Here is a 10,037-nt window from a genome sequence, read left to right as displayed (position 1 = left end):
TTTACTAACATTTTGACAGGAAGACAGTTTATATCAATTTACCACAAGGGGATGCTTCATAAAAATCACCTTCAAAAATTCTGTTCTCTGCAAATGTCCTCCCAGGGTGCTAGCTATTTTACCCATTTGTCATTGCCCAAATTCTTCTACTATCCTCCGTTCTCTGGATTTCACCTGAAACTCTATGAAGAAAAAGGACATCCACTGTAACTCCAGATTCCTCTGTGTTTTGGAAGATGATGACTGTCCCCTTTTAAGGAGTAGTATTAAAATATACCATAGTTGCAGATGGACACAATGCCTTTATTTATTTTTTATATGGTGCTGAGGATTGAACCCAGTGCCTCACGTGCGCCAGGTGAGTGCTCTACCACTGAGCCCCAGCCCCAGCCCCAGCCCAGCCCCTTAAGGAGTAGTATTCCATTTTGAATAGTATTCCACAGTGCACCTATATCACACTTTCTTTATCTATTCATACATTGATGGACACCTAGGTTACTTCTATGTTTAGCCATTCTGAAAGATGCTGCAATGAATAAGGGGTTCAGCTATCTTTCCAGCGTACCTGACTTCAGTTTCTTTGGATATATACCCAGATGTGGGCTTCCTGATCATCTGATAATAGTCTTTTGAGTTTTCCGAGGAGCCTCCATACTGTCTTCCACCAAGTCCACATTCAGGTGTCCTCTGTCAGCGGTGCACGAGAGTCCCCTTTTCTGTACCCCTCCCCAACACTTGCCTTTTGTCTTTTTGATGATAGTCTTTCTAGCAGGTGTGGGGTGATATTGTGTTGTGGTTTTAATTTGCATCTCCCTGATGATCAATGATGATGAGCGGGTTTTTTTTTTCACACATCTGTTGGCGGTTTGCATGTCTTCTTTTAGCAAGTGTTTAGACTCTTTCTCCATGTTATTTTGAAGTAGATACCCAATATCCTGTTTTATTTCTAAGTATTTCAGGATGCGTCTGAGATAAGGTTGCATCAGATAAGGACTCTATAAAAGCATGTCAATAGCTGGGCACAGTGGCACACGCCTGTAATCCCCCGCCTTGCAAGGCTGAGGCAAGGAGGATCAAGAGTTCAAAGCCAGCCTCACCCTATAAGAAGAAAGTAAAATACAAAATAGGTCTGGGGATGTGCTCAGTGGTTGAGTTCTCCTGAGTTCAATCCCTGATACCTCCCCCACCAAAAGCATGTCAATAATTGCATTATCATCCCTAAAAGTAATTAGTAATGACTTCATATCATCAAATATCAAGTCAGTGTTCAGATTGCCAGTTGCTTTGTAGGTGTCACTCTGCTTAACAGTTATTAAAATTTGAATCAGGATTCATCAAATGTCTGTACATTGTGACTGAATGATTTGTGTCTCAAGTTTCTGTTTATCCTGAGTCCCTCCCCGCTACAGTTCAGTTGTGGAAGAAACCAGCTTGTTTGTCTCGTGGGGCTTCCTGTAGTATGGGCTCTGTGGTCATATCCCCTTTTGGTGTCCTTAAACTTGCTCCTCAGTCTGTTGCCTTTCCTATAAATTGGTAGTTGAACCTGGAATCTTGGCCAGATTCAGGTTCATTTTTTTTCTAACAAAATAAAAATCAACACTAGTTCATTCAACCACAAGAGCTTCACTAGATTTCTTCTATCTTTACATTTATCTCTTTTCTCCCATGCCAAGGATCTGAGATGGTATAATTAAAAACTCGTGAAACCATTCTTTCTAATCTCACAGTACACATAGGTAAATCAAGGAACACATGCGAGGTCACCTGGGTTTAGGGAGCAGTGGAGCTAGACCCAGGCTGCCTGTCCTCAGAACCTGACTACTAAGGAGCAGACACACAACTGCCTTCCTCTTACAGCCTCTGCTCCCTGGACAATTCCACCATGAATCCATAGGGCTGGGAAACCAATTGGTACAAACAACAGACACCACTCCTAATTCTCTCCTCCCAAACGTCAGTCTCCTAGGCCAATACCTTCCTCCTAGATTCCTTCTCCCCAAGGCTTGGGTCCTCTCCAGGAACATTGTGGCCTTTCTGCAAACCCAGGTCTAGCTGAACCACCCCTCAGTTCCCAGACACAGGCCTGCTTCCTCGGATCTGAGAGGGACTCCGGTTGCTTTCACATTCTTGCTTTTCTCTGGTTCAAGGCCAGGGCCATCTACTTCCTCATCCCCAGTGAGTCTTTTTCCTTTTTTTTTTTTTTTTAAATCTTCCCAAAATATTATTTCAGGAGCATATGACTTGAATGATAAACGTTTAGACACTTTTCACTTTCACAAAGCATTTTCTTAAACTTAATTTATTTTCTAATTTTTAAGAATTTATTTGTTTTAATATACACGACAGCAGAATGCTTTTCGATTCATTGTACACAAACAGAGCACGATTTTTTACTTCTCTGGTTGTACACAAAGTAGGGTCACACCATTCGTGCAATCATACATGTTCCTAGGGTAATGATGTCTGTCTCACTCCACTGTCTTTCCTATCCCCCTGCCCTCTCTCCTCCCCTCTCCCCTTTGCCCAATCTGAAGTGCCTCCACTCATCCCATGCCCTCCCCCATGAGTCTTGACTTGACCTCAAAGCTTGTTCTGGTTTGATTTGAAGTCGGATTGCATGGGAGTGTTTCAGGAAGCCGAGGGGCTTAGCATTATTGCAAAACCAAACTGCACAAGACTCAGGGTTGGACAACTTGATTTCCAGGCCTACTGTGCCTTGGTAGCCTGGCGAGCCTCAGTTTTCTCTACAGTAAAATAGGATTCTTGTCTGTAAATGGTGGGGTGACCATAATATCTCCTCACAGGAGGATTGTGAGGATACAACAGGATCACCTATAGGGAGAGAGCTGTGCTTGAATTCCTGGACCAGACCTCTGCACCTGAGACAGAAGGGGTGGTTGCGGAAGGGTTCTTGTTCCAGACTCCATTTGTTGCCAGTGGCAAATCAGAGCATCTGGCTGGCAAAGGCTATCAGGAATTTATTTTGCCTCTGGACTGCCTGGGTAACTGGGCTGCCTGCACAGTCTCCTGAGCTGTGGGTGTGCTGAGATAATTGCTCAAGTACTTTGTTAAAAGACAAAAGCTCTCCACATTTCCATTAACCCCCTGCGTGGGGGCAGTTCCAGCCCACTGCTCCAGGTACCGTTTACAGTTCAATTTCACAGTTGTGATGGACGGAAAGACCTGCAACTGGCTTCCGCTTCTCAAGAGCCACATGCATTCACAAACAGCCAGGAATCATCTCTAGTTTTCTGGTTAATCATCATCATCTCCCCCCCTCCTCCTCTTCCTCCTCCTCCTCCTCTTCCTCTTCAACTAAGAGAGCTGCCAAGTTTGAATTTCAAATGTCCTAAGAAGTGCTTTCATCCACAGTGGGGACTGATGAGTTAATTTCTTAGGAGATAACTGGAGCACACAGGAGCTCTTAAAATTCCCTGCCTCCAAAGCCAACATCACAAAGAATAGCACAGTAGCACATAAATCTACTACTTGAATATGTTTACCTAATCACATTGGAATTCTCTTTGAACTTGACCTCAGGGGATAGAGATTATAGAACTGGCTGGTAGCTAAAATAATCCACTGAAAAAGAGTTCAGTGTCACGAGAACTTGGGGATAGAATGTAGAAGGGGCTGTTTGTGAAAGGCATTAAGCCAGGGTGACTTGTGAAGGTTTAGCAGGCTTACCCAGGGCTGGGCATCACCCCGCCTTGGGCTGCGGCTGCAAACTGACTGTGAGGATAGGATTTTCCTGGAAAATAAGTACTTGCCCAGACCTTGAATTTCCCCGCAGTTTGCCGTTTAGGTGTCTGATCTCTGGGACGGGGAGCAGTCAGTGGGGACTCTGGGTGAGGCTCCTGGAGGTAGGGTGGTATAATGGGTAGTGTGTACTCTGTCTCCAAGTCAGAGGAGTGAATATAAATCTCAGAATCAAGGAGGTTAGGGTTGGGCAGGCTCAAAGACAACAGAGGAGCAAAAGCAGAGTCAAGTGAGGGGTCTACGATCATCACTGCCACAGGGCCCCAGTTCCCCCACCCGCCCCACTCCCCCTGCTCAATGCTATGGAAAGTTACTTGCCTGATATGTGGATGGATTGATGTCAGTACATCACGGCTTGTGGGTCAAATGTGGCCTGGTGTCTGTTTTTTGTATAGCCAGTGAGCTAGGAATGGTGTTTTATATTTTTAAATGGCTGGGGAAAATGATAAAAAAAAATGTTGTGACCTGTAAAACACAGGAACTTCCATTTTCAGTGTCTGTGAAGTTCTATTGGAATACAGCTACACTCACTCATTTACATAGTGCCTAAGGTTGCTTTTCAGCAAAGGCTGAACCATTTTCTATCTAGCCCATTACAGAAAATTTTGCTGACCTGTGAATTGGCATCATTTAGAAGCAATGGTTTGAGAAATTTGGGCTCTGGATGGATTTAGGATTGAGTAAAACTAGCTGGTCTCAGTTCAGGTCAATCCCCTGATCTGCAAAATGAACTTATTAACATCACCCATCTCATATCATCGCTGCCTCTGATGGAGGGTTCATGGGTATTTCATGGGAGTTGCACTTGGGAGAAGCCACCAAAATTAGCTGGAGAACATTTTCAGACCTGGGTCACTGTCAGAACCACTTGCTGGGCTCTTAAAAATAGGAACCTTGGGTGAAGCTGATTCTGAGGGTCAGAGGTGAGGCTGGGAGTCCGACTTGTCATGACTGATGCTATGGGCCACTCCATGATGCAGACGTCCGCCTGGTGGGGAGCTGTGATCTGGCTCTCACACTGCGGGGCTTCATGGGGTTGATCCTTCAGGATCTGTTTTCAATGATGCCTCCACCAGCACCCCATCTTTTTGAGACCTTATAGCCCCATGTTCCTTCTTTTGTCACCACACTGGGCTCAGGGTGACCCATAGCATCAGTTTTTGAACACCATTCTTTGCCCCTCAAGACTGGGAGCTTTGTAAGGCCAGGGTTGGGGGTATACTTTGGTCTCCCCACCAAAGCCCTAGGCTAAGCCCAACCCTGGTTCCACGCCAGCCCACATCAGGGAGCTGAACCACAGTGGTCAGGACAGCATGGCATTGACCTCCTCGTAGCTCCTCCTCAGCTGAGGACATTCAGGCAAACCCTTTAACAGCAACTCTGTCCCCCAGCCCCTCCCTGAGACACAGCAGCCTCCATGTCCTCTATACACACAGCTCTCAGTCCCTGACTGGTTCTCTTCATTCCATGAGGCTGTCGTGGGGTCCAAAGAGACCACGATCACAGAGGACTTGGTGAATGGAGAAGGCTCCCCAGTGCTCCTATGTGTTCCTGCTGGCCTGGCCCAGGATGGGCCTGCACCCTGGGCTCTGGTCCTTTGCCCTGTCTTTCCAAGCTGCCTCCCAAGCCTGTTGACCTCTCCAGGGTTAAACAGGATGGACATGGAGACTTGGGTGACCCATGTCCTAGGAAACCCCTTGCTCCTGGGTGAGCTGAGGGCTGGTCACCCCTGTTGATCCAGGAGCGAGGCCTTTGCTTCTCCATGAGGCAGATCAGCTGATGGCGATGGAAAGGCCGGGAAGGGTGGCAGATGAGGGGAGTGGTCTTTAGAGTCCTGTGAAGGCTCCTTTCTTCCTGGCCAGGACCCCCAGGTCCTCCCAGGGCCCCCTGAGTCAGCTTGGAGACTTCTCTAAGCCTGTGTTTAGAATTTGTCTATTTTTCTTCCAGTTTGTCAGCTCCTCCCAAGACTGTGCCACTGTCACTTCTCCTGTTGACAGCTTCTGAACTTGTTCACTTGTTTCTGCTCTGACCCATACCGAGCTCACCCTCTACCAGTCCACACACCAGTCCCCACCAGCCTTAAAACCCTTAAGGTAGAGACCCACCTCCTCCCTTGGCTCCAGGGCCAGTCCTGACCGTCCTCCTCCCTGGCCTTAGCTGTCACTCCTGCTCCCTTGTGACCTCCTTCCAGCTTTGGGGTGGTTGTACCTGAATATTCATGGCCCTCCACCCCAAATTTGTCAACTTGAATTCAGTCCCCAGTGTGGTGGAGATGGGACCCTGGGGTGGTTAGGTAATGAACAGCCGTCGTTCCTGGCTCTCTTCCTGGGCTGTTTTCCCCTGGCCTTGGGGAGCCTCTTCCAGGCATGCGCTGATGAGTTCTCAGATAAATACCTGAGTCAGTTCTCTGTGGGTCCCTGGACGTGTCTCTGCCCAGCTTTCCCCCGAGTACTCTTTCCTTAAATCTCTAGTCACCTGGATGTCCCCCAGTGCCCAGCTGCATCTCTCCAACCCAAGAGTCTGCTGGGCCCCTCTCAGGTGTCTCTCTCCTGCATCCCATTCTCTTGGGAACTTTCCAAAGGCCATGAGCCAGGACAATCGTAGGTCTTCTCCTGTCTGTTTCCATGTCTCCAGGATCACAGTCCAACAGTTTGGAAAACCATCATTGCATGAATTCTGTTCTTGTTTTTCTGGTTGTTTCAGGTGAGAGGGTGAAAGCTGCCCTGGTAACTGCATCTTGGCTGAACACATGTCTGTAAGCAAACATTTTGCTCTTTGATATTCTGATTGGGTAAAAGTAGCAGCTCAGACTTTATAAATTTTAGCATGTTTGATTTCTTCAAAACTCCAAATAGTTATTTTCATTTTACAATGAAATGTAGGTGTCAATGTAGTTATTCCCATTTTATGGGAAACACAGAGCTCAGGCACGTGAGGGGGCTGTTCATGTGACCCAAGCTTATAGGCCTTCACCAGTGCACGTGGCCGCGCACATCTGCTAGCCCCTGTGTCCTCCTCACTCCAGAGCACACTGGGAGTGCTGTAGGCCAAATCCACTCCTTCTCACCATGAGGGTGAAGTCCTGGCCAGGCTGCACAGCAGCACCAGGGGCCTGTTAGGGATGCAGAGGCTCAGCCCTCCAGGACCTGCTGATCAGGACCTTCGTGGGCAGGATTCCAGCTGACTCCCCCCCGCCCCCTGTGCTGCTGGAGATGGAGCCCAGAGTGCTCCACCACTGACCTGGATCCCAGCCCCTCCGGGTGACTTTTGGTGAGCATTCCAAGTTTGGGACACATTAAGTTAGAAATGTTCCTGGGCCTTGATCTCATGAGCTCAGTCCTGGCTGCCTGGAAGCACAGAACTGAGCTGAACTAGAGAAACCGGGACCCCCAGGCAGGGTGACCTTGGTTCCCAAGCCTCTTCGAATGACAGCTTGTGGGCCTGGCAGAGTCCACCCGGGATGAGGCTCCTGGAGAAGCCCGTTGGGCCCATCTCTGCCCTCTGGGAGTTTGTCTAGACTATGGTTTTCCAGGAACCGGTGACTCACCTGGCTTCATCCACCTCCTAGGTGCTGGTCTGGCTGGCAGCCAGCTGAACCTGGAAGAAGGGGCCAGGAAGGCCTCTGGGGAGGGGAAAGGAAATAAGCTGAAAAGAAGGGGGGTGGTGGTGGGCTGCAGGGCTGGCCCAGGCTGGCTGGTGGCCACTGTAGCATCCACTGCCTATTCTCAACTGTCCAGTGTGGCTACTGCCAGAGGTAGGTCACCAAAGAGAAGACTGGTCCCTTCCATGCTTGCCTACTAAGGCCTCCTCTCTGTACTAGGAGGGGAACATTCTTGTAAAAACCTCTGGATTCCTCATCAGCTGGACAGGGACCTCTGAGCTATGGTCCTGCTGGACCAAAACCAACGTGGGGAGGAGAAGATAAGGCCGTTCAAGGGGCTGCATGTTTCTTAGTTATTTCCTGTGAGGCCCTTTCCTTGTAATTCACTCCAATTGTGTCCAGGAAGAGACTGGTGCCTAATAGGGTCCGAGGAGATGGGAGAGGCTTAATAGAGTCCGGACCAACCTCCTCTTCCCATGCAACCATGTTCCTTCTACCAAGAGTGAGCTCCAGCCACAAATGGAATTTTCTCACCAGGAGACTCCACAACCCCTCTCTAGGCACCCATCCCCCGACTCCTCTAAGCAGTCCCCATGACACAGTACTGATGAAACATCCTGCAGCCAGGTATCTGGCAACATGGAGCAGCACAGATGTGCAGTCAGAGGGCCCTGGCTTTGGACCTGAACGGCCTGTGCATTAGCTGTATGGCTTTTAGCAGTAGTAATAGCTACTCAAATTCTTCATCTGTACAATGGGGTGGTAATAAGACCCACCCACTTGAAAAAGCATCAGTAAAACGAGTTAATGTATGGATCAGGTATACAGCAAGTGCTCAATAAACAGCAGTATGTAATATCACAGGATTGTAAGGACATACTATGAGATGGGATGCAGGCATCTTGCTCGCTATTTGGCCACTGTTCTCATTAGTTCAGTGGCTTTCATTGTTGCACCTGGAGGGCTTGTTAAAACATTCATTCCTGGGTCTGCCTCCATCCCAGCTTTCTGATTCAGCAGGTGTGGGCCACATGGGCTGAGAATTTGCATTGCCAATAAGATCCCAGGTGTGGCTGGTACCGTTACTTTGGAAATCACTTGTTCCGACTTTGTTTTTAGAGAACACAAGAAAACACAGTCGGGCTGAACATGGCATCATCTGGGGACTCCTCAAACTCTGTGGTTGCCCAGCTTCACCCCAGGCTTTGTGGATCTTTGTAGAGTGTGGCTCAGGTAACATTTCAAAAAATCCTCGAGGGATTCCAAGATGCATCCAGAACCAATTTGAACATGGGAGTCAAAATTCCATTTGGGTAGATGCACAACTCTGGCTCAGATATTTGGAGTTTTAGCACATTATGTCTTTAGACATAGCTTCCTCTGATGTTTTATTAACAAACAAAAACCTATAGCCAAAGGCCCCAGATCAACGCTACATCCGTCATAAGTGTAGCCATATCGCCTTCCTGCTCAGCCAAAGTAATTATTCCTCTGTGCATGTCCAGTGCTCAGTCCCTCTCTATCAGCCCTTATTTCATTCTGTTTTTCTCTTAAGAGTTACTTGTTTCTATATCTGTGTCCTCCTTCCCACCAGGCTGTGAGTTCCCCAAGGGCAGGGCCTGATCTTAATTCACTTTATGATTTCCCCAAAGAGCCTAGCTCAGTGTTGATTCAGGTGAGCCTGGTTTTAGTTTCTATTGGAAAGAAAGAAAATTCAGTTGCATTTGGTCCTTGACAATCTCTGGTCATATGTTGAATACATCTTTGCCACAATAAAATGGAAAATTGTGAACAAAGTGCTAACGAACAATACCCCCTGAATGGACATGTGAATGCAGGTCTAATTTATGTGGAGCTGGGCTTCAAAACCTTATTTTGGGGTCTAGCTGCACCTCACTCACTGTTAACCTGAGATCATGAGCCCTGCATGTGTTGACAGTAACCAAAGCCACTCAGAATAACTCCACCGGGATATTTAGCAAATTATTTTTAATCTGGTGGGTAAACTCACATTAGTACAGCTGTTCATGTCAAAGAGAAGGGAACAGTGCGAGGGGTGTTTGGGCGCCTGCTGGGCTTTGCTTCATGAAAGAAGGCTTGTTATCTTGCGTTCTGTCTCCAGCAGTGCTATTTCTGCTGGGGTAAGCTGTCACCGACTTGTCGCCAGTGGCAATTTAGAAATATAGCTTGAAGAACAGGGAGCTATCCTAGTGCCGTTGGAAGGCTCCTAAGTGGGGCCGTTTCTCACATGAAGCAGGATCCTGGTCCCGAGCTTGTTTTCCCGTTGCATGTTCGAGGCAGGCTGCCCGGACAGCCACCTCTTTATTGCACTCTTTCTTCTGTAAGGTAGAGCATCAGCTGCCACAGTCACTGGCCAGTTGAATTGGGACTTTCATTTTGTAGCAGGGTGGCTAGAAGGAGGTCTTCTAGGATCAGAAGCCATAATAACTGGTCCCTCGCTGAAAATGGGCTGCCCCAGGCTCTCTCGAGCCAATCTCCTCACCAATCAGCCCTCAGCTCAAATGTTACCCTTTGGAGAGAAACTTCTGGACCACCTGTCTAAAGCAGCCTCCTCCAAGTAGCCCTTTCACTATCAGCCACATGAGGGAGCCATTGAGGACATCTGGCTCAGTCAAGCCTGCAGATGACTTGGGGCAAGGGGACATCTGACTGCAAG

This window comes from Spermophilus citellus (assembly GCF_964194105.1).
Source record: "Spermophilus citellus genome assembly, chromosome: 15".
NCBI classification, from domain to species: Eukaryota; Metazoa; Chordata; class Mammalia; order Rodentia; family Sciuridae; genus Spermophilus; species Spermophilus citellus.
Note: the sequence above shows the minus strand (reverse complement) of the source record.